Consider the following 18656-nt stretch of genomic DNA (forward strand, 5'->3'; position numbering starts at 1 on the left):
AGCGTGCTCTGTGCCTCCTCGTGGTCCCATGCAGGAAGCCCAGCTTGCTCCAGCAGAGGTTGGTGCTCGAGGTGCCTTCCTCCATCTCTGGCAGCAAGCAGCTGCTTGAAACTCGCTGCAGTGGGTGTAAGCTGACTAATGCTGGGAAGCAGAGGGTAGTTTCCAAAACAGAGTGCTTAGGGGGATGTGCATGGAAGAGCAAAGCAAGCAGCAGGGCAAGAAGCATTCTGAGCAGAGGTCACATAGTGCATGTCCTGCTGTGGGTCTCATTGTCTTTCCAGTATCGAGCAGAGCAAAGATGAAAATACCTGTATCTTGATTTCCAGTGTAACCTGATCTGGCAGGCCACACAAAGCAGTGCCACAGAGGATATGATGCTGTCGTTTCATAGTGTGCTCGGGAGAAGAAGAAAACAGTCTGGAAGTGTCCTTGAATAAAGTCCTGTCAGCCTGTGGTGCAAAAGGTACAGCTTGGAAAGCATTTGCCACTCTTCTTTGGCACAGGAGAAACTAGGGGTAGGTCTCCTGGGAGCTAGAAGAAACTAGGGTGGTTTAGAAAGATTGGGAAGGGGTCAGGAGGGATCACTTATGTCTGTGCCTATCCCAGTGTCCCAATGAAGTTGGGTCTTTGCCTGCTGGTTCCTGACTCCTGCGTGGGCATGGTGAGCACTATGGGGCAGAGGGACTGACCAGAGCAGCCACAGCTCCCAGGGCTGCTGTGGGATGGAGCACCACGGCCTGCATTGTGGGAGTGCTATTGACCTCAGGGCCATTCAGGCTAATTCATCCTTCTCATTGTTTTTTCAGTTTCAGTCTGACTTTGTCTCAATGAAGTACTATGTTTCAATTGAGAACTGCTTCTTGTCCCTTTTCCTGCCACAGAAAAGGGAAGCAGGACTCAGCTTTTCCTTTTTTCAAATACAGAAGGAAACTAGGTGGTGGCTGAGCAAGGCACTGTGTCTACTCCTGATTACAGCTCTGAGATCTCCAGTGTTTGTGTACTTTCCAGGCAGGTGCCAGAGGTGACAGGCCTAGTGCTGTGTGGCAATTAGCGCACTAATTGTTATGTGTTCCACTGAGGCCTCAGAGCTGCTCTCCTGGGAGGTCAGGAGTCCCCTTTGACCCTTGGTGTCCCATGTTGGTGCTCACTCAGCTTTGCTTGGCCTTCATCTTTGCACCCATTCCTTTGGTTTGCTGGTATTTGCCTGAATTCTCGTGTGCTCATTGCTTGGTTGCCAATACCAGGTCTGAGCACTTTGTGTTCTGCTATGTTGGGAACTTTCTGTAGGACTGGGAGGCTGGAGGGCAGCATTCCCAGCCCACACTGGCATTCACAACGGTCTTCCTGGAGCGGTTGGTGTTATCTGCTGGCACCACACCTGCTCAGTACAATTTTCTTGTGAAGGGACATTCGTTGTAAACGTTGGCAAAGGCTGCAGCGCTGCTGAGGGAGCCCAGCTGCCTTCTCATTAAGAGAAATCTATTCATTGGGCTTCCTGAGGCATTTAAATAGCCAGCCCTTCCCTTTTCTACTTGGGGAGAAAATGAGAAGCTGTTTGAGTTCAAAAAAAACACAAATCCCTAGATGGTGTTGTGTATCAGTTTTTAAGCAACTTTGCTGTGGTATGCAAAGAATCTGATCTGTTGTGTCCTGCTGAAGGTGCTGGGTCTGTGTCCATCTCTGCCTGCAGGAGCTGATGGGGATTCAACATGGTCCTGCAGGATGGTGCTCCCAACCTGGAGGCAGCCCTGCCAGAAGTGTCATGGGGCAGCTGAGCCTCTGAAAGGAAGTGAGATCAAGCATGTGGCATTTATTCATGTAATCTCTCAAGTTCTCATGCTCATTCAGTGTGAATACTGAAAGCAGACCTCTGGGTTTCACTTGTTTCTCTGGCTGCATTCTTTAGGAGCCTCCAGCCCACTCTTCCTGGCCACGAGGAGATGTGTGGTGGGGAAGTAAGCATGGCTGGGGTGTAACCTGCCTTCAGGTTTAGACAGTCACGGTGCACCTCCTTTATAAATGCTGCTGCTACTGGAACAAGTTAAACAGTTCTGCCCTCAGGCTTCTTGTAAGGATTGTGAAGCCCTGAAGTGAGAACAGTGTTGAACAAACTTCCTGATTTACTTGAAGTCATGTGTGAGAAGTCAGGCAATCAGCTCTGTGCTGAGCTCACAAGATGGTTTTGCTGCAGTGTTTCTCCACCTGGGCTCGGCCTGTTTACTTTATTCAAACAAGATGAGGAGGGCAGGATCTAACTTCCCTTCTCAAATAGGACTCCCCTTCAAATAGGTCACTTGTTTCTTTGCAGCCTGCGTTAAGTTCCTAGCATAGTGTTGTGTAACTGATACTAGAAAATGGGCAGTCTCGTGGTTTCAGAACATTCACCTATTTTATGTCTGAGCATTACACATCTGTTAGTTGAGAATTACACCTACAGAAATGGCAGTTGTAGTTCAGCAAGGGATTGTGCTGACTACTGGGGAGATTGAAATCCAGATCTCCTCTAGAAAGAGACACCACAACACAGGAAATGAGAACAGCACGTCCTCAGAGAGCCACTGTGTGCACTGCAGGAAGTTTTTGCTGTCCTCTGGATTTAATCCTTTCAATGGTTCTGACCTATTACAGTAGTTCAGTTGAGGGAGTTAATGTGTTTAACTGAACGTGCTCTTTTGTTTGTTTCTGAACAGATCAGCATACAGCGAGTGGCAGCAGGAACTCCACACCCTGTTTACAGCTTTCTTGATACCGTCTCTTTTTTAAAATGTGGCTTTTAGAAAGCAGCATTGGCTGGGGAGTGATGGCCCAGTTTGCTAGAGCTTCATGGGAGTGCGGTGTGGCATTGCAGCTTTGGGAGCAACAGGCATGGTAGCTGGAGAGCTGCAGTGCTACAGCGTGATGCAAAAGCCTTGAGCTCATGCTAGTGCTTTTAGTCTGCAGTGCATAGTACTGAAAGTGCAGAAGTGCTGGACCTCTTTTGAGTGCCAGCCAGAAAGTCTTCAGTGAACTACCAAGCTTGTTGGTTTCTTACTAGTGGCTATTAGTATCTTTGAAAGAATCCCAGACTACTTTAATTTCTAAGTGTTAATTATGAAGCTTTTTGAGCCCGTTTGATGCTCCTGAAATACAGGCGGAACTGGCTCTGTGATGCAGGGAGCTGCTCACTCCTGTTGCCCCAGAAGCCAGCCAGGAGCTGCCAGCAAGGTTCTTTCTGGGAATACTGGCTGGGCTGCTGCCACCTGGCTGCTGGGCACCCCTTGTTCCTGCTGGCTTGGTGCTGTGTGCAGGCGCAGTGTTCTGCCAGGGCTGTGTGCTCCACCTGCTGTGTCCCCAACTCCCTGTCCCAAACTGCCATCTCAGCTGGCAGAGCAGCATGCAAGGGTCACTGCTGCTGGTTTTTGGGTAGCTTGTTCATCCTCAGAAGCTGCTCTCACAGCCGTGATGGTGCTGGGGACAAGCAGTGTGCCCTGTGTGCTCCTGGGAACATGACTGTGAAGGTACATTGCAGCAGAGCTGTGCTGGATGGGTGGTGGTTGCAGGGTTTTCTAGTGACTGCATGGAATGAGCAAGAAGGAAATCCACTGCTCTCATATAAGATAACATGATAAAGTGGTGGTGATAGGAGCAGGGGCAGCCCAGAGCCGTGTGCAGGACAGCAGGGCCATGCATGGTCACTGCCTCTGTGGTGGAACGTGGCCCTGCTGTGTCAGTAAGTGGTTTCCGTCCCAGAACTCCACAGAAACTGCTGAGCAGTCCGGCATTTGAACAGTCTGTAACATATGTGCAGGGTCTGATATGTATTTTTTTCCTCCCCCATGCGTGCCCTAGAGAACACATGCACACAGCAGCCCTGCTCATCCTCTCAGCATAGACACCTCTCTGTGCATGGCTGCAGCTGCTGTAGGCAGGGGCTGACTGCTCGCTCTGTGGTGTGGAGGTGTGAAGCAGCGCAGTGCCCTCAGTGTGCTCTTGCTGCTCTTCATGCATGCAGCTTTCTGCCATGGCAGCATTACCCTTCCCCAGCCTTCAGAAGTAAAGTCAGTTTCTCATAAAGCAAACTTAGCCTGAGTCTGTATAGGAAGAAAGAAAAAAACTCTTCTAGGGTCTGTGTATTGCTCTTGGTGACACTCAGGGTAAAACAACACCTGCCTCACTGACAGCCATACAGTGCTTCTGACCTCCCAGGGCTGCTGTAGTGATGTCCAAGGCTGCATGGCAGATTGGAGCACTTGAGAGCAGAGCAGGGCAGCAGCTTGCTGCCAAAGGAGAGATGAAACCATTCCATGTCTTGTCTTCACACCCCTGCTCCTTCTCCCTGAAGATCCTTGCCATCCCCAAGACCCCAGTCGGGCTCCCTGGGCCCCGCACTGGGTGGGTGCATGCGGGCTGCTGGCCTCCTGTGCAGCATGCACCGCCCTTCCTCTGCTATGCTTCTGCTTGGGAATGTGACCTTGCTCCCTAGATTATTTACAGTCAAAATATTGCTGCAAGCTTATGGAACGCTTGCTTGCCTTTTTTTTTTTTTTTTTTTTTTTTTTGAGAGAGAGAGACTGAATTCCACGAAAAGATGAATTCTTTCAAGGAGGACATGGGGCTTGGCTGTGCAAGGCCCCCTCTCTGTGCCTGTAGTGGAGGTCCTGCTGCTATCCTAGAACCCACCACCTGCCTAAGAAGTCTGCTGGCATGACACAGCTGCAGTGCACATGCAGCTTGGCTCCTGCCCTAGGCAGCTCGTGGGACAGTGTAGTGACTGTGTTCTGACCTCCCCCCCCCAGGGCTGGGTTCCCTTAACCGTAGGGCTGTGTCCCTTCATGTCAGTGGAGCGATGCACCTTCTTGCCTGGGGTGTGCCGAAGGGTTAAGGAGTCCTGCAGCAGATGGGTGGTTGATAAGCAGATTGATTGCCTTCTGCAAGGTACATAGAGTCTCGCTCTCCTTCAGAAACACAGCACGTGTTCATCACAGGTAAATACCATGCTTAAAATCCCTTCTCATTGCAGCTGACCCTATGTGTGTTTATCCAAGTGGCTGGAGTTATTCCAGTCTCTCTGCTAAGCGACCTTTCCCAAATTTTTCTGTTCAAGTTGACATTTAAGAAGGGGGAAGAAGTCACAGTAACACAGTGTTTTAACAGCAATAAAGCCGTACCAGTCAACAAAGCCAAGAAGGCCTCACTGGAGCCTGTTGCTGGCGGCTGGGCCTTCCCCGTGGGCACAGGGACAGTGCTTCTGGCAGCCACAGGCACCGTGCTGCCTTGAGTGGAGAGGAGCCTTCCATCTCCTTTGGAAAGAATCTGGGTTTTGGCAGGTGGTGGAGCGCTCTGCTTGTTTTGAAAAGGCCCTGAACAATTTGGGTAAATGTTTTACTGTGTGTTCAGGGGAAGTAAAGTTTTTCCCTGTTTTTCACATTCCTGGGTTTCTGCTTCAGCACTTCTGGTATTCGCTCCCTCACAGGAGACATATCTGAGATGACATCGGTGTGCTCTGAAGGGGACTCATTCTTCATCCCATGAGCACAAGCTTTCTCCTTCAGACTTGGAGTCCTGAGGCCATCACAAAGGCTACCCAAGCATCCCTCAGTGCCACTGTCTCTACAGCAGCAGCATGCTGTCCCCAGCTGGGTCTCAGGTCTGTGCTCGGTTAGGAGGCCAGCAGCAGCTGCTAAGTGTCAGCTTCTGCCTTGCTGCCCTGGGAGCTGTGGCAGCTCCTTACTCGCTGCATGGCCCCCTGTCTTCCAAGGCAGGAGCTCCTTGCTGCACGTGAGCTCACAGCAGCCTGGTGTCAGCTGGCTGCTGGGCTGCAGTGGGACAGCCTGTGTCCTGGGACTTCCGTTCCCTGCTGTAATGTCAGTGTGGCTATTTTAGTCACAGGAATGTCAGCGGATAATTTCACTTTTGTTTTGTACTTTTGATAACCTTTCCCATCACAATGAGACAAGACGTCCAGGCTCAGCGCGCTTCCGGGCATGGGAGGGAAAGCTATTCAGACTGCTCTGCAGGGGAAAAGAAAAGCCTCTTTAAAAATAGCTGCACAATTGTTCTGTGATGCTGGGACAAAGGAGAAAAAAGAAAAAACTCTTTATGCTGCCATGCACATGGAACATGGGGAGATGGCTGCACTGGGCACGAGCCTGGTGGGATGGGAACGTGGGCAGTGCTGCTGCTCCCACTGGTACCGGGCTGCATCCTACACCCAGGGGATGCCCAGGGCTGCATCCTGCACCCATGGATGCCCACATCTGGGAGCAGGCACCATTCTGACCCATGTGGCCATGTGCCAGTTTTCTGTCCTGCCAGGCATGGGCAGAGCGGAGCTGCCTTGGCTGCTGTAGGATGAGTGCTCCACGTGGTCCCCTCTTCCTCTCTGCTGCAGGCAGGCATGCACTGGCTTTTTCTCCCTCCCTATCATCCTGCCCTGGGCCAGGTTCCTTCTCTAAAGGTTTCAGAGCTGGGTGCTTGGTCAGGCACAGGCCTCAGATGAGATAAGTCTGGTCAAACCCAAACTGCTGGAGTTCAGCTCCAATTTTTGTTTCCTGTGGCGAAGGAGCTGGCTGAAGCAAGTTGTGTTTTCTTTCAAGCATTCAGCCCACCACTTCCCATGAACTGCTGACCCATCATGTGATGCCGGCTGCAGCGGGGCTGCTTGGATGCAATGTCACAGCTTATCAGGCTGTGCAACTCGGGCAGAGCTTTGCTCACAGTTGCTGCTTTTCCCATCCTGAGCACTGGGTAACTTGGTGAAAGGAGAGGAGCGGAGCTGCTGGAGGGGAGCTGCCTTTCCCTGTACCTTCTGTGGGTTTCAGAGCTCTGAGGAAGCTCAGCCTCTCCATAACCCTGACATCCTGTCTCGAGGTCTGTGCCGTGTGATTGCAATGATCCTCTGTATGGATCCTCTGTGGCACAGGTCCTGCTCGGCACACCTTTGGTCTCTGCAACACCTGGGCTCCAAATTGCACGCTCCCTTTGCTCAAAGCTGACGAGAAGCTTTTTGCTCAATCCAAGCACATGACTTACAGGGAGACTCCAAAACCTGCCCTTGCCATTCCAATGCTCAAGCCTGTTTACAAAACAGTGGCTGAGGGTTGCTATTTATTGTTACATACATATTGCATTCAAGGTTGCTAAACAGGCAAAGCTAAAATGAAAGTCATCTGAGCAGTTTGCTTTAATTAGAGTAAGATCCTGATGAATCATGAAGTTTCTTTACCTCAGAGATGCACAAGGAATTGACTTTGGCAACAAACACCAAGGTACAGCAGTCTGCGACGTGCTAGCTGCCTTTGACATCTGCTGGAAAGACTTGTTTTTCCATCCCAAGTCACATGCTAGCTTGTGATCTGATCATGAGATACAAAGGATAATCTTCCAATACTTATTTTCCTCGTCATCTGGAATTCTAAAAGGCAAAGACTAAAAAGCAGCGTGAAACAAAAATACTAAGCCTCCTTTTATGGCGACTTGGTGTCACTCTAATCTCAGCAGGGCACTGGGTGCTTGCTGGCTGCTCAGGCAGAGCAGAAGTTTCCAAACGATGGCTTGCAGCAGCAGTGCAGGGGAGGCTGGTGATGCCCTGTGTGGGGGGAGCAAGGCTGGCTCATGGGCTTGGCAGTGGTGCAGGTGTGGGGCCATAGTGTTGGGAGGGGAGTGGGGTACGATGGGGGACTGATTAGAAATGGAGCAGCTGCTCTGCTCTTGCTCTGTGCAGCAAATAAGAAGGAGCTGTGTGAAGATGGAGGAGTCCGATGTGGTCATGTTAGGTTGTTCAGGGCCTACAAACAGTCTGGCTGTATACGTAGCTGCTTTTGCTTCTAAATTGAGTAGAACATATTGTTACCACATTCACAAGAAATGGAAGGGCCCCATCCTGGGACCATCGCAGGGCACCAGGGGACAGCAGGGTTCATCCTGCCTCACAGCACCACAGATGGGCCTGTGCCAGCCTTCACTAAAACTAAATGTGTTTGATTATAAATGTCAGAGTCACATTTTTTATAACAATCTCTTGTTGCAATTAGCTACACAGGTGGAGTTTATAGGTTTACAGTGAGCCCAGCTGAACAATTAAATCTCCCTCCAATAAAATCCCCCACTCTCTCTGGGGAATTTTGCTAGCGCATCTCTTCTGAGCTGATGCACTCCTGTGGGACGACAGCTGCGGAACGCCAGAGGTCCCCACACACTCCTGGCTGTTCTGGCACTGCGGCTGTTGGGACAGCGGCTGAGCCCCAGCAGTGCAGGGCTGTGCTGCTGCTGGCATGGCTCGGAGCCGGCTCAACCTGTCTTCACTGTGAACCTCTGTTGCTGGTGGGACATGGGGCTGGGACAGCCATGCTGCAGGCGTGGGTTGTTTCACAGAACTGACATCTGCGGAGGAAGCGGGGTGAGGCCCCACTCCATCAGCGCCTACCACAGCCCAGCCACAGCTATTTCAGTGCCACAGCTATTTCAGTGCCACAGTTATTTCAGGGCAGCGAGGCTTTCCAGTAAAATGGTGTCGAGAGTGGCATGTGGGCAGTGGGGTGGTGTCCCTCTGTGAGTTCCCCTAAGACGCCAGAGCAGGACGGTAATGCTGAGGCGCTGGTAGTGATGGCAACCGGCAGTGCTGCTGCCTGGCAGGGCTCACGGATTGCAGGGCTCACAGACTGCAGGGCTCATGGATTGCAGGGCTCACGCTGCTCTTGCTGAAGGTGTTTCCCCAGCAGGTCTCACTGGGCAGCGTTCTTTTGCAGCAGAGCAGGGTGGTGGGAGCAGGGGCTGCAGAGTGGCAATGTGTGTGCGTGCCTCAGGAGGAGCACGTGGCTCTGAGTGCGGCTCCTGCGAGAGAAGGCAACTGGTGTTTGTAAGAAAATAAGCACATGCTGAAGCACATCCTCTCAGAGTGGCCGTCTCCTGAATTCCTTGGGGACAATGAGCGCTTTGTAACCTCGCTAGGCCCTCAGCAGCCGGCGCAGCTCCTGTGTGAGCTCAGCAGCTGTAAATCAGCGCGGTGCTATCGCTGGGGCAAGTTCGGTGCTGAGTGCTTTGATCTGCAATGCTTATATTTGTCACCCTCTGTGGAGATACACGCAAGGTCAGACAGAAGGCTGATGGCTGCAGGCACTCATTGCTGCGGCCCAGGGAGGCCGGTGGTTTGTCACACCAGTGCTCAGGTTGCCAGCTGCAGGCCTGGGCATCAGGGCTGTATCCTTCTGCGCAGGGGCTGTGTTGTATTCTCTGCACAGGGACTGTGTTGTATTCTCTGCACAGGGGCTGCAGCCGTGGTTCTCACGGATGTCCTAGCGCTGCACAAATAGAAATGTGTGTGCAATACACTCATGTTCTGGCATCTGATTTCTGTTTGCCATTTACTTTCTCTGTTCGTTTTGGAAATGGATCAAAACCAAGCCAACCTGAAAGTTACTGTACAAATCCTCTTGAGCCTCTCCTGTTGTGACCTCAGGCAGTGCCAAACGAATAGCCAGCACTGCATGCCAATAGCCCTCAGCCCGCACACAGGGCCATCCTTCTGCTGTCAGGGGCAAGTCAGCCCCATGTGATGGATCTGGGCAGTGGCTATGCAACATTCTATGTTATTATTCCTATTCCTATGAGGCACTTGAGAAGGCTTACCCTGTTGGCCTGAGCCTTGTGATTGTGACAGAAGGCCACTGAGCCCCATGCTGTGCCTTGCATCCCGCTGCTGCTCTGCTGGCGACTCATTGATTTGTTTTTGGTGTTGTCCTCTCCTGCAGGTGCTGTGGAGCTGTCCTGGTGCCCAGCAAGCAGCATCCAGAGATCAAGACACAGGTGGGTTCAGCAAGGCCCGGTGGGCACATCCCACGCAGGTGTCCATGCCATGCTCCTGAATGAGCCACTCAGCCAGGTCAGCCTGGTTTTCCTGTTTACTGTCCGAATGGAAAATAGGAGCAGAGTACAAAACCTCATCCCTGGACTATAAAAAGACACTGCTGTGTGGGCACAGGAATTTTACCTTCCCCTCCTTTTCTTGCAGCCGGGCAGCACCGCAGCGGCGCCAGGTGCACGGCCAGCGGGTGGTGATGGCCACGGGGTCAAGAGAGAGGCTTGAAATAGCAGCTCCCTGCAAGAGGGACTTCTTGCAGGAGTCAGAGCCATCCAGCACTTGTCCTGGGCAGGGTGCAGAAAGGGCCCCGGGGGCCTCAGCCAGCAAGTGATTGGGGCAAGTGGGACCCTGCCTAGACACTGAGCCGACCTGCCTGCGTGTCGGTTTTACAGCATCAAGATGAGTTACTGGGATCCTAAACCAGAGAGATTGCTAAACCTTGTTTGCCTTCGATTGTTTGTCCAAAAATATACTGTGAGGTGAACTCTTTCTTCCCCTCATAACTGGCCATAATCTTATCTGAAGCCTTCAAAGTGTTCTCAAAGAGATAACAACAACAACAAAAAAAGTCCAAAAGCGTTTGATTCTGAACCTTGAGAGCAGCCGTGGCTGCTCCATCACCAGTCAGGACTCCAAAAGCTGTCGTCGTAGCTTGGAGCCAGAAGTAGAAGGTTGTTGGCTATGGTGTGGAGCAGCCCCAGTGCTGCAGGCACAGCTCATGGGGACATTTATCACTGCCACCAGCCCCTTGGCCAGTGCCACCCTGCTGAGTCTGTGTGCCCTCTGGCTGCCCCCACCCCGCAGCCAGGTTTTGGGTCTGGAGCAGCGGGTTTCTGCCTCTATGAAGACTTTGGAGGTGTTCCCCGAGCTCATTCCTCAGCCTGTCATTGTAGCATGGACTACAGACAGTGGGAGCAATAGCTGGGGACCCGATGAGGTGAGTGGTGGCCTTGTGGTGCCCAGCCCTAGATCCTGTTTGGGTCCGTGCCATACTGTGAGCAGCAGCACAGCAGAGTTGGAGAGCTCGGCCCGGCTGTGCTGACACACCCATTTTGCATAGGTTGTGTGCACAGGCTGCTGCAGTTTGCCTGGGGTTTACCACACATTTTCATCATGTTTGCAAAATGCTGTTATCACGAATTGCACAAACCAGCCCCATCCTCATCCGCTCAGAGCGATGACTCCAGCATGTCCGGTCAGCTGAGCGCACTGTGTGGCACACAGTCATGGCTCAGAGATGCTTGAGTCTGCTACTTTCAGATTTATTTATTTTTTCCAGAGCCCTTGCACTTGGCCTGCAAAAGCGTTCTATCAGCGCTGCAGCCGGCAGCGGGCTGAGGCTGGGACGGTGCTGCCTGCCGAGGGCTGACACGGCCTTTCCCTATGCAAATATGCTACAGTGAACCCCGCAGTGCAGCGAGCATCTGCGTGCCTGGTGTCGGGCTGCGTGCCACCGCTCTGCTTTGCAGCGAGGCCGTGGATGAGGCTGTGGCAGAGCCCATCTCATGTCACGGATGGGGTTTGGGATGGGGTGCTGCGCCCAGAGATGAATTAAACCCCGCGTGCTGAGAGTGCTAACTGCAGGCACTGCGCTCTGGGGTCGGGTCACAGCACAGCCGGGGAAAGGCCGCTCTTGGGGTGAGGGTGGGCAGTCAGCAGATGGGGCCGACACGAGGCACTGAGTCACGGCCACGACAGCCCCCGCGTCACACGGCGCTATCAGCTGCCCCAAGGGTCAAGCGACCGCAGTTCAGGACATGAAAGTGCTGTGGAAATGCCAAAAGTCAAAGGTACTGAGCAGCAGTTCCCCGTCCTCTCTCTCGTAGGCCGTTCCCCTCCGCGGCCGCCTGGAGCAGCAGCGCACCCGCCCGGCCGCACCGCACCGCACCGCACCGCACCGCTGCCGCCGCCGGGGGGCACTGCGCTGCCGCCCGCAGCTCTCCCGCAACCGGCCCGCTGCGTGTGGGCTGCCGGGGAGGCGCAGTTTAGACGGGTGGTGGTGCTTCATGCTGTTACTCTAACAGAAAAATGCGTGTCACCGCTCTTTCAAAAAAAGGCAGTTCGGGTGCTCCTCTATGTTCAGCTGCCTGCTCTCCGCAGACGCCAGTCTGCCTCAGAAATGCCGCTGCCCACCTTTACGAGCCCGGCTCCAGTAGCACACCCGCCAGCAGCATTCAGCATTCGCCACTTTCCCCCACGCTTTGTGCTGGCACAAACTCGCCTCACTACTGCCAGTGCGATGACTTTTCCACTTGCAGTTTCAGGCATTCAATCCAGCCTGCCCTCACCAGCTGTGTGCTGCTCATCTGGCTCTAAGCACAGCACAACAAAGACAAAACGTGTGCGTGTGCAGCCGGACAGGTGGCCTCCATGGGAGCATGGTGCCCACAGGTGCTCCCTGTGTCAGGATCAGGCTTCTCCCTATGGAGCTGGGCTGCCCGCTGGGCTCCGTGTTCCCCAGCACACATAGCAGCAGGCTGCTGCTGGCATCAGCTCCGGAGCACAGAGCGGTGGTCACTTCTGAAGATCACACGCAGCCTCTCCATGGCTAATTTGCTGTCCGTGGCTGACAAAAGCAGGATGGATCAAATATCTTCCAACAGATCTGCATTAAAAATGAAGCACTGGTGCTTGGAGAACTGACAGTCCCACCAGAAATAATGCAGGCTGCTGAGAGCCCTGGCTGCCTCATAAACAGCATCTTCTCATGTTGTCAGAACAGCTTATCTGCTATAGGAATAAATAAGCAGTTACTTGAATGAAAATGTTAATGGCAGAGATATAAATCACGTTGCTCTGCTGTAAAAATATGCTGCAGCTTAGAAGTGCATCCTTATTCCTCGAATGTATGAAAATATAGGTGCGTGTATGAAGAAGATAGATATGCATAGCTATGTCTTTCTCTCTGTATTTATACAATGATATGCATGCGTTGTACTCAGACCAGCAGCCAAAACCACCTGGCAGTCGGTCCCCCTGCCCAAGACATGCTTGGTGTGAGGCATGGAGCTCCCCTCTGAGGTCTGGCTGGATCTCTCCTGCTCAGGGTGTAACATAGCAACCGCTGCTTGGTGCCAGGGAGGCCATATCTCAGAGCTAATTGTTGCTGCCCTTATTAATGGCCACTACTGTGGCTTCTGGCGTGTTGCTGAACCAAGCTAGGGGAACAGAGGTTTATCAGTAGAGCCTTGGAGCAGCTGGCCGTGCAGGGAAGTATGCAGCAGTGATGGGTGCAAAGCCGTGCTAGTTCTTGGTGTACAGCTGAACTGCCCTTTCATAAAGGATGGATGTGGCTGCACTGGAGGAAATGTCTGCACCATTTTTCTCCCTGCTCAGCAGCTGCTGCAACCACAGCTTCCAGAGCGGACAGTCGGCTTTGGTGCAATGACTGATTAAGGGAGCCCCCTCCATGAGCTGGTGTCTGCATCTTCCTGTTGGCTCCTGATCTTGAAGGAGCCATGGCTGTGTCTGTGTGGGGGCTCCCAATGGGCACCAGCTCACCCCGGCATTGCTGCTGCTGGTCTTGAGCTGGTGTGAGCATCGGCTGCAGCACCAGCAAGGGGTTATATAAAGCAGAAGTGGTTTATATAAGCCTATTTTATCTGCAAATCATTTATATTTAGAGCACCTATTTCTGCTGGAAACCCTAAAAGCATGTTACATAAGAGCCTGATAAATCCTTTGGCTTAGTGTTTCAGCAGAGGGAGGGAGCATTCGGTGCATGGGGCGTTCAGATTCTGGTTTTGTAACCAGAGCCTGAATGTGCCACCTGCAGCTGGGCTCGGGATCCTCTCTCCTCCCTCCACAGCACCTTGACTACAGCGGAATCTGTCCCTGTGCTGCTTGGTGTTACATCCACTGGACTGCAGTGGCTGGCCTTCCTCGAGCTCACTCTTTTGGGTGAGCCATGGGTGAATGGCACAGGGACAATGGCTGTCCCACTTCTGGAGGGCACCACGCATTTTGTCCAGGTTCCTTGTGGTCCCACTCCCAGAGGGCGGGCAGGAGGGCACTGAACCCCACACCCTGTGAGCAGCAGCAGTGCCTCCCCTGCGGCACTGTCTCCCACAGGATGTGTGACCCTGGCCCCTCGCTCCCCATCATGGATCATGTGTCTTAAGCAAATTCTTGTCATACTTTGCTTGAGCCAGACGCTGTAAATTGGATTAATGTGGTGCCAGGAGAGATTTCTAGAGGGAAATATTTAAAACTAGCACTAATGGGAAAGTAGCTTATGGGCTGCCCAAGGGTCAGGGGGTTTCAGTGGCTGCTGGTGGGCACATGGGCTGCTCCTGTGGAGCAAAACTTCCCATTGGGGAGCAGAGGAGTATTCAGGGCAGTGGCTGTTCCAATGCAATGAATACACAAGGTTGGGTTGGTGCCATTGCCATCACTCAGGAGCATCCCCACAACTGGGGACACAACAACTTGCAGCAAATGCGCACTGGCACTAGCAGCTGCTGGCTGTTTGAAGGCAGACAGCTGAGAGATACGTGATGTGGTTTTCATGTTGCTTGCACTGCGGCTCTGAAAGTAGCCTGAGAGCAGCACAAGAGAAATACTGCTCCCCGGAGGCCCCTGCGCCTCATCCCGCTGCTTGGCCGTGCCTCTGGGGCCACATCAGTTCAGTAGATGTGGAGCCAGGTTGATGGGTTGTAAGCAACACTTTATGGCCTTCATCTGATGAAAAAGAGGGATGGAAGTGCTGAGAGCAGGTGAAGGAGCACACTTGGTCACAGTCTGTCACATTTTGGGTCCGAAAAACATGAAGAACCATGGAAAATCAGTGCAGTACTGCATGTAGGTATCCATGTGATAATTATGTACATAGAAGTAACAACCTTTCACTAAGTGTGAATACCATATTTGCTAAGAAACTCTGTAGTATTAGCAGAAAGAATTCTGAGAGGCAGACATAATAGAAAATAAAAAACAAACCCATCTGCTTTATTAATCATGGCTTTAAAAATGTCTCTGCTAGCTATGCAGCTATTTCAAGAACTGTACTGTTTAAATCTATATCCAAACAAACACAGAAGCCACAATAAATCTGTCATTCAGTTATTCAGTTCTGTGGCTTTAAATGATTAAAAACGCTAAAATCCAAGAACAACATCAAATGGAAATGTTGTCTTTGTGCAGCCTGTAACACTGGGGATTTAGCTGCTAATCCTCTCAATATGGGAACTGTTGAGTCACGGCCTGACCCACTGATTGAGCACCTGTGGAAAGGACCTGGTCAGCCCTGGGAGCACAGGTGAAGGCAATTCAGCTGAGTGATCAGCAGGGGTGGAGCCTGGCTGCACCTCTCTTAGACCCCATTTAAGGGCTGACTGCCATGGGGAAGCATCTCTGGTTGGATTTCCTTCTTTTGTGGATCTTCCTCATGAGCACAGATCTTCAGAGATGGGTGAGTATCTTTCCTTTGTCTTTGTAACACCATTCCATTTGTGTTAGTCCTTTGGTATTGCGCTCCTGTATCACCTTTCCCTGTATTGACCCTTCTGACTGTAGCACTCTCCAAATGGTATCCCCAAGGAAAGGGATGGGAAAATGTCCCTTTATCACCAGTGTGAGCCTAGACAACCGTGCTGACTTCTATTACCCCCAGTCTGGAGGTGTGAGTGGAAGCAGTGGTGGTCACCATGCAGGAAATGGATCCTGGCAGTATATGTAGTATGGACACCTTGTGGGGATTTATCCTTACCTTCTACCTGCCATGGTGGGATTGAGGAGGCCACGAGTCCTCCATATTGCCCAGCACCCGGGGCAACAGCCTGAGGAGCACAGAGGAATTCATGCACTGAGGAAGGCTGAATCTCACCAGGCCTCATCTCTGAGTGGGCAGCAGGCTCAGTGGGCAGGAGATCACTTCCATGTCCTGCACTGTACCCAGCTGCAAGTGACTGTTGGAAGAATGCTCCAAGCCTGGACCAGAAGTTGTGAAAACAAGGAAAAAGGTTTAAGTCATATGGAAGTAGAGCAGGACAAAACAGTCTTCTGCTGACTAAGAAGCAAATTGCAAAACTAGGGGGGAACAAAAATACCACACCAACAACAGTGATATTGATGTGTTTAGTGACACATCAACACAGCACATTAACAGTAAAGTAGATTAACCCCAATGCAAAAGTGGAGAAGGGAAAAGCCCTTCCCCTTGTCTCCTCCACAAGGCCACACTCTCATCAGTGGCCCTTGCCTCCAGCTGATACCAATCAAAGCCACCCCTGTCCCTGCTGAAGTGAAGGACACGATCAATGGGGAGGTAGCACAGCTGCATCACTGCGTGCCACAATACAGGAGGACCTGGGCTGGTGCCTCCATTGGACAAGAAGTGTAGAAGCAATCGATTCCTGAAGGCAGTGCACAAGTGCTTTCTGAGAAGTCCTCGAGCCCACAGCTGCCAGGGCCCTTCATTTGGCCAAGGGGAACAATGGGAGGTCAGGGGTTCTACTATTGATCTCATAGCTTGGCTGTGAATTCAGGCTAGTCACAAGGTCCCTGTCCCGCACCCAGCATCCTTTCTCACTTCTCACCATACATAACATTCTGGTTGGGTGACATAAAGGTTAAAAGTAAATTTGGCTGCAGTAGGACAGTGCACAGATTAGGAGAGGAATGTTATTATCGTTGCTCACTATAGAAGGACTGCTTTGCAGTCAGGATGCGATAGACAGACGCCAGCAAAAAGACGGTCACTGTGTGCAACAGCTGACAGAAGTGCTTGCAGAACGGTGCTGTGCTGTTCAGAGACTTATTTCCCCTGCACCAAGAATCAGAAGGAACCTGAACAACAGTGTGGCTCCAGCTTCCCCAGGAGCCCAGCTGCGATTCTCTGCACCCTGCGGCAGGAATGAGCAGAGCGGGGGGTGAGGAGCTGCTGGCCCCACAGAGCTCACTGAGCTGTGCTGCACGAACTCCTCTGAGTGCAGCGTGGGCCCTCTTATAGCCACGTATGGGATTATATATAGCAAATCTTATTAAGTTAAAACTAAATATAATTGTCAGAACTGGCTGACTGTGACTGAGAACTCCTGATCAGAACAAACTGTTCAGCACTATTAGAGCCCGTGTGATGACAGTACATTCAACATGCTCTGTCCTGGTTGTTACATAAGGGTAAACATCTCTAGCTGAAGTCATTGTTAGATACACTTTAAATGATGCCTTTAATTAAAGACCGCATACAGGAGAAAAGATACTTTCAAAAGATGGCTAGCATCCTCATTTCTTGCTTTTTTGTTAAACAAGGGTGTTCCATTTTCCTTGGCAAATACTATGGCACTAAACAGTCATCCCTTTACCTGGCTTACAATATAAGCTTTTTCTGTAATTTGTTTTAAAAGATAATTTAGTTGCTAGGTCACAGCTCAAGGACCATGCATGGAACTGTCCTACTTTCCTCCGGGGGTGGGCAGGGCTGTGAGCACAGCACAAAATCCCCCCCACTCCAGGGTGCTTCTGAAAGCCCTGCTCTGACCATTCTCATACCGCAGGGCTTCTGCCTCTTATCCTGGAAGAACCCAACTCCATGCCTTGGGTTATCATTGTTTTCTAGCTGTAGATTTAACTCTGCATGATCCTTACAGAGCACTTCCACTTTCTTTAATCTCTGCACAGGGGATTACTCCTCCTTAATAAGCACCATGGTCTGGCTGTACCCTCCAATGGCCACCATGTGCAACCTCTTCAAGCAGAGCTGGCACCACAGCTGCAAATCAAAGGAGAGAAGAACCACACAGTCTCAGCACCTGACTGCTGCTTTCTTGTGTAAAATGCTCCTACTCTACCATCACAAGCTAAGAGTGTATTTTTTAAGTGTATTTTTGCACAAGATGTGCTTTCAGCCTGAATTTCAACTGCAGTTCCTAAGTGCTTCCCCTATTCCTGTGGAGATGTTGCTGCTCTCCAGTCCAGACCCTCCCTTATGGGAAAGGGCCAACATCCTTCCTCCTGCCCCAACCCCATCTGTACAAAGGGAAGGGGTTATGCCAAAGCTCAGCAGCACACACAGTGTCCTTGTTCTTAGAAAGCTGCAGTTGCCAGAGAAGCAGAAATGGAAACATTATAGAAAAAGTTCCAGGAGTTTGCCAGAAGATGCAGTTTTATTGTACAGCTAATCAGCTACCTCAGGAATGGCTCTGATGGGAAGAACTAGGAAAGAAGTAAATACTGCTGCTCTTAAAGCGTGCTGCAACAGAGACTTGGTGCACATGTTTCCAAATACCTTGTAGCAGTTATCTGGTCTTGCTCCTGAAACCTCTTTATGATGGAACACTGGTGGGCTTCTCTGCTGCTTATCTTTACTGCAGGTTACCAGTGACACGAAGGCACTGCATGCAGGTGCACTGTTCTTTCCGCTTCGATAACAAGTCTAAAAAGTTAACTGCTGCCCACTTACACTCTGAAATTGAATCACACTTTCAACAGGTACACAGTTATCAGCGCAACCAGTTACACACTCAGGCTGTAATCACAGATGTCCCCCTGCACAAGACTCCCTTACGCTCAGGCTGTACACAGTGGCAGAAGCACACAGAATCATAGAATGGCCTGGGTTGAAAAGAACCACAATGCTCATCCAGTTCCAACCCCCTGCTATGTGCAGGGTCACCAACCAGCAGACCGGGCTGCCCAGAGCCACATCCAGCCTGGCCTTGAATGCCTCCAGGGATGGGGCATCCACAGCCTCCTTGGGCAACCTGTTCCAGTGCTGCACCACCCTCTGTGTGAAAAACTTCCTCCTAATATCTAACCTAAACCTCCCCTGTCTCACTTTGAAACTATTTCCCCTTGTCCTATCCCTCTACCATATCCC

This window comes from Meleagris gallopavo, chromosome 12 (assembly GCF_905368555.1).
Source record: "Meleagris gallopavo chromosome 12, MGAL_WU_HG_1.1, whole genome shotgun sequence".
Classification (NCBI taxonomy): domain Eukaryota; kingdom Metazoa; phylum Chordata; class Aves; order Galliformes; family Phasianidae; genus Meleagris; species Meleagris gallopavo.